The sequence below is a fragment of the Spermophilus citellus genome, assembly GCF_964194105.1.
Source record: "Spermophilus citellus genome assembly, chromosome: X".
In the NCBI taxonomy this organism is placed as follows: domain Eukaryota; kingdom Metazoa; phylum Chordata; class Mammalia; order Rodentia; family Sciuridae; genus Spermophilus; species Spermophilus citellus.
Genome location: NC_138190.1, coordinates 59,628,459 through 59,635,247, shown reverse-complemented (window position 1 = coordinate 59,635,247; position 6,789 = coordinate 59,628,459).

The following is a 6,789-nucleotide window of genomic DNA, read 5'->3' as shown; positions in this document are numbered from 1 at the left end:
GGTAAAGATCAGTACACTAAGGCGACTTGGTTCCCCAAATTTCGTTCTTCTATGTTGAAGCGTTCATTTCCAGTAACAGTTTGAATTTTTAGGTTTCACTCTGTTTTCTCCTATATTGATAGATGTATTTGGAACTCTAAATCCAACACGGTTTGTGCTAGCTTCTTCAAACTTGACACAGTAATGTAGTTTCACATTCTATCTCTATGTTTTGTTTCCTCTTGATGTAGCCCTAAGCAGTGACTGGCGAGAAACACTTTCATGGAAAGAGGTTGCCAAGCTTCCAAAAATTACGAAACTCCAGAAATCTCAGCAAATATTTTTTCACCCAAACTGCATGATACTTTCAGGTAATGATCAGTACACGAAGGCGACTTGGTTCCCCAAATTTCGTTCTTCTATGTTGAAGCGTTCATTTCCAGTAACAGTTTGAATTTTTAGGTTTCACTCTGTTTTCTAGTATATTGATAAATGTATTTGGAACTCTAAATCCAAGACGGTTTGTGCTAGCTTCTTGAAACTTGACACAGTAAAGTAGTTTCACGTTCTATCTCTATGTTTTGTTTCCTCTTGATGTAGCCCTAAGCAGTGACTGGCGAGAAACACTTTCATGGAAAGGTGTTGCCAAGCTTCCAAAAATTACGAAACTCTAGAAATCTCAGCAAATATTTTTTCACCCAAACTGCATGATACTTTCAGGTAATGATCAGTACACGAAGGCGACTTGGTTCCCCAAATTTCGTTCTTCTATGTTGAAGCGTTCATTTCCAGTAACAGTTTGAATTTTTAGGTTTCACTCTGTTTTCTCCTATATTGATAAATGTATTTGGAACTCTAAATCCAAGAAGGTTTGTGCTAGCTTCTTGAAACTTGACACAGTAAAGTAGTTTCACGTTCTATCTCTATGTTTTGTTTCCTCTTGATGTAGCCCTAAGCAGTGACTGGCGAGAAACACTTTCATGGAAAGGGGTTGCCAAGCTTCCAAAAATTACGAATCTCCAGAAATCTCAGCAAATATTTTTTCACCCAAACTAGATGATACTTTCAGGTAATGATCAGTACACTAAGGCGACTTGGTTCCCCAAATTTCGTTCTTCTATGTTGAAGCGTTCATTTCCAGTAACAGTTTGAATTTTTAGGTTTCATTCTGTTTTCTCCTATATTGATAGATGTATTTGGAACTCTAAATCCAACACGGTTTGTGCTAGCTTCTTGAAACTTGACACAGTAAAGTAGTTTCACATTCTATCTCTATGTTTTGTTTCCTCTTGATGTAGCCCTAAGCAGTGACTGGCGAGAAACACTTTCATGGAAAGGGGTTGCCAAGCTTCCAAAAATTACGAAACTCCAGAAATCTCAGCAAATATTTTTTCACCCAAACTGCATGATACTTTCAGGTAATGATCAGTACACTAAGGCGACTTGGTTCCCCAAATTTCGTTCTTCTATGTTGAAGCGTTCATTTCCAGTAACAGTTTGAATTTTTAGGTTTCACTCTGTTTTCTCCTATATTGATAAATGTATTTGGAACTCTAAATCCAACACGGTTTGTGCTAGCTTCTTTAAACTTGACACAGTAAAGTAGTTTCACGTTCTATCTCTATGTTTTGTTTCCTCTTGATGTAGCCCTAAGCAGTGACTGGCGAGAAACACTTTCATGGAAAGGGGTTGCCAAGCTTCCAAAAATTACGAATCTCCAGAAATCTCAGCAAATATTTTTTCACCCAAACTAGATGATACTTTCAGGTAATGATCAGTACACTAAGGCGACTTGGTTCCCCAAATTTCGTTCTTCTATGTTGAAGCGTTCATTTCCAGTAACAGTTTGAATTTTTAGGTTTCACTCTGTTTTCTCCTATATTGATAGATGTATTTGGAACTCTAAATCCAACACGGTTTGTGCTAGCTTCTTGAAACTTGACACAGTAATGTAGTTTCACATTCTATCTCTATGTTTTGTTTCCTCTTGATGTAGCCCTAAGCAGTGACTGGCGAGAAACACTTTCATGGAAAGGGGTTGCCAAGCTTCCAAAAATTACGAATCTCCAGAAATCTCAGCAAATATTTTTTCACCCAAACTAGATGATACTTTCAGGTAATGATCAGTACACTAAGGCGACTTGGTTCCCCAAATTTCGTTCTTCTATGTTGAAGCGTTCATTTCCAGTAACAGTTTGAATTTTTAGGTTTCACTCTGTTTTCTCCTATATTGATAGATGTATTTGGAACTCTAAATCCAACACGGTTTGTGCTAGCTTCTTGAAACTTGACACAGTAAAGTAGTTTCACATTCTATCTCTATGTATTGTTTCCTCTTGATGTAGCACTAAGCAGTGACTGGCGAGAAACACTTTCATGGAAAGGGGATGCCAAGCTTCCAAAAATTACGAATCTCCAGAAATCTCAGCAAATATTTTTTCACCCAAACTGCATGATACTTTCAGGTAATGATCAGTACACGAAGGCGACTTGGTTCCCCAAATTTCGTTCTTCTATGTTGAAGCGTTCATTTCCAGTAACAGTTTGAATTTTTAGGTTTCACTCTGTTTTCTCCTATATTGATAAATGTATTTGGAACTCTAAATCCAACACGGTTTGTGCTAGCTTCTTGAAACTTGACACAGTAAAGTAGTTTCACGTTCTATCTCTATGTTTTGTTTCCTCTTGATGTAGCCCTAAGCAGTGACTGGCGAGAAACACTTTCATGGAAAGGGGTTGCCAAGGTTCCAAAAATTACGAATCTCCAGAAATCTCAGCAAATATTTTTTCACCCAAACTAGATGATACTTTCAGGTAATGATCAGTACACGAAGGCGACTTGGTTCCCCAAATTTCGTTCTTCTATGTTGAAGCATTCATTTCCAGTAACAGTTTGAATTTTTAGGTTTCACTCTGTTTTCTCCTATATTGATAAATGTATTTGGAACTCTAAATCCAAGACGGTTTGTGCTAGCTTCTTGAAACTTGACACAGTAAAGTAGTTTCACGTTCTATCTCTATGTTTTATTTCCTCTTGATGTAGCCCTAGGCAGTGACTGGCGAGAAACACTTTCATGGAAAGGGGTTGCCAAGCTTCCAAAAATTACGAATCTCCAGAAATCTCAGCAAATATTTTTTCACCCAAACTAGATGATACTTTCAGGTAATGATCAGTACACTAAGGCGACTTGGTTCCCCAAATTTCGTTCTTCTATGTTGAAGCGTTCATTTCCAGTAACAGTTTGAATTTTTAGGTTTCACTCTGTTTTCTCCTATATTGATAGATGTATTTGGAACTCTAAATCCAACACGGTTTGTGCTAGCTTCTTGAAACTTGACACAGTAAAGTAGTTTCACATTCTATCTCTATGTTTTGTTTCCTCTTGATGTAGCCCTAAGCAGTGACTGGCGAGAAACACTTTCATGGAAAGGGGTTGCCAAGCTTCCAAAAATTACGAAACTCCAGAAATCTCAGCAAATATTTTTTCACCCAAACTGCATGATACTTTCAGGTAATGATCAGTACACTAAGGCGACTTGGTTCCCCAAATTTCGTTCTTCTATGTTGAAGCGTTCATTTCCAGTAACAGTTTGAATTTTTAGGTTTCACTCTGTTTTCTCCTATATTGATAAATGTATTTGGAACTCTAAATCCAACACGGTTTGTGCTAGCTTCTTTAAACTTGACACAGTAAAGTAGTTTCACGTTCTATCTCTATGTTTTGTTTCCTCTTGATGTAGCCCTAAGCAGTGACTGGCGAGAAACACTTTCATGGAAAGGGGTTGCCAAGCTTCCAAAAATTACGAATCTCCAGAAATCTCAGCAAATATTTTTTCACCCAAACTAGATGATACTTTCAGGTAATGATCAGTACACTAAGGCGACTTGGTTCCCCAAATTTCGTTCTTCTATGTTGAAGCGTTCATTTCCAGTAACAGTTTGAATTTTTAGGTTTCACTCTGTTTTCTCCTATATTGATAGATGTATTTGGAACTCTAAATCCAACACGGTTTGTGCTAGCTTCTTGAAACTTGACACAGTAATGTAGTTTCACATTCTATCTCTATGTTTTGTTTCCTCTTGATGTAGCCCTAAGCAGTGACTGGCGAGAAACACTTTCATGGAAAGGGGTTGCCAAGCTTCCAAAAATTACGAATCTCCAGAAATCTCAGCAAATATTTTTTCACCCAAACTAGATGATACTTTCAGGTAATGATCAGTACACTAAGGCGACTTGGTTCCCCAAATTTCGTTCTTCTATGTTGAAGCGTTCATTTCCAGTAACAGTTTGAATTTTTAGGTTTCACTCTGTTTTCTCCTATATTGATAGATGTATTTGGAACTCTAAATCCAACACGGTTTGTGCTAGCTTCTTGAAACTTGACACAGTAAAGTAGTTTCACATTCTATCTCTATGTATTGTTTCCTCTTGATGTAGCACTAAGCAGTGACTGGCGAGAAACACTTTCATGGAAAGGGGATGCCAAGCTTCCAAAAATTACGAATCTCCAGAAATCTCAGCAAATATTTTTTCACCCAAACTGCATGATACTTTCAGGTAATGATCAGTACACGAAGGCGACTTGGTTCCCCAAATTTCGTTCTTCTATGTTGAAGCGTTCATTTCCAGTAACAGTTTGAATTTTTAGGTTTCACTCTGTTTTCTCCTATATTGATAAATGTATTTGGAACTCTAAATCCAACACGGTTTGTGCTAGCTTCTTGAAACTTGACACAGTAAAGTAGTTTCACGTTCTATCTCTATGTTTTGTTTCCTCTTGATGTAGCCCTAAGCAGTGACTGGCGAGAAACACTTTCATGGAAAGGGGTTGCCAAGGTTCCAAAAATTACGAATCTCCAGAAATCTCAGCAAATATTTTTTCACCCAAACTAGATGATACTTTCAGGTAATGATCAGTACACGAAGGCGACTTGGTTCCCCAAATTTCGTTCTTCTATGTTGAAGCATTCATTTCCAGTAACAGTTTGAATTTTTAGGTTTCACTCTGTTTTCTCCTATATTGATAAATGTATTTGGAACTCTAAATCCAAGACGGTTTGTGCTAGCTTCTTGAAACTTGACACAGTAAAGTAGTTTCACGTTCTATCTCTATGTTTTATTTCCTCTTGATGTAGCCCTAGGCAGTGACTGGCGAGAAACACTTTCATGGAAAGGGGTTGCCAAGCTTCCAAAAATTACGAATCTCCAGAAATCTCAGCAAATATTTTTTCACCCAAACTAGATGATACTTTCAGGTAATGATCAGTACACTAAGGCGACTTGGTTCCCCAAATTTCGTTCTTCTATGTTGAAGCGTTCATTTCCAGTAACAGTTTGAATTTTTAGGTTTCACTCTGTTTTCTCCTATATTGATAGATGTATTTGGAACTCTAAATCCAACACGGTTTGTGCTAGCTTCTTGAAACTTGACACAGTAATGTAGTTTCACATTCTATCTCTATGTTTTGTTTCCTCTTGATGTAGCCCTAAGCAGTGACTGGCGAGAAACACTTTCATGGAAAGGGGTTGCCAAGCTTCCAAAAATTACGAATCTCCAGAAATCTCAGCAAATATTTTTTCACCCAAACTAGATGATACTTTCAGGTAATGATCAGTACACTAAGGCGACTTGGTTCCCCAAATTTCGTTCTTCTATGTTGAAGCGTTCATTTCCAGTAACAGTTTGAATTTTTAGGTTTCACTCTGTTTTCTCCTATATTGATAGATGTATTTGGAACTCTAAATCCAACACGGTTTGTGCTAGCTTCTTGAAACTTGACACAGTAAAGTAGTTTCACATTCTATCTCTATGTTTTGTTTCCTCTTGATGTAGCCCTAAGCAGTGACTGGCGAGAAACACTTTCATGGAAAGGGGTTGCCAAGCTTCCAAAAATTACGAATCTCCAGAAATCTCAGCAAATATTTTTTCACCCAAACTGCATGATACTTTCAGGTAATGATCAGTACACGAAGGCGACTTGGTTCCCCAAATTTCGTTCTTCTATGTTGAAGCGTTCATTTCCAGTAACAGTTTGAATTTTTAGGTTTCACTCTGTTTTCTCCTATATTGATAGATATATTTGGAACTCTAAATCCAACACGGTTTGTGCTAGCTTCTTGAAACTTGACACAGTAAAGTAGTTTCACATTCTATCTCTATGTTTTGTTTCCTCTTGATGTAGCCCTAAGCAGTGACTGGCGAGAAACACTTTCATGGAAAGGGGTTGCCAAGCTTCCAAAAATTACGAATCTCCAGAAATCTCAGCAAATATTTTTTCACCCAAACTGCATGATACTTTCAGGTAATGATCAGTACACGAAGGCGACTTGGTTCCCCAAATTTCGTTCTTCTATGTTGAAGCGTTCATTTCCAGTAACAGTTTGAATTTTTAGGTTTCACTCTGTTTTCTCCTATATTGATAGATGTATTTGGAACTCTAAATCCAACACGGTTTGTGCTAGCTTCTTGAAACTTGACACAGTAAAGTAGTTTCACATTCTATCTCTATGTTTTGTTTCCTCTTGATGTAGCCCTAAGCAGTGACTGGCGAGAAACACTTTCATGGAAAGGGGTTGCCAAGCTTCCAAAAATTACGAATCTCCAGAAATCTCAGCAAATATTTTTTCACCCAAACTAGATGATACTTTCAGGTAATGATCAGTACACGAAGGCGACTTGGTTCCCCAAATTTCGTTCTTCTATGTTGAAGCACTCATTTCCAGTAACAGTTTGAATTTTTAGGTTTCACTCTGTTTTCTCCTATATTGATAGATGTATTTGGAACTCTAAATCCAACACGGTTTGTGC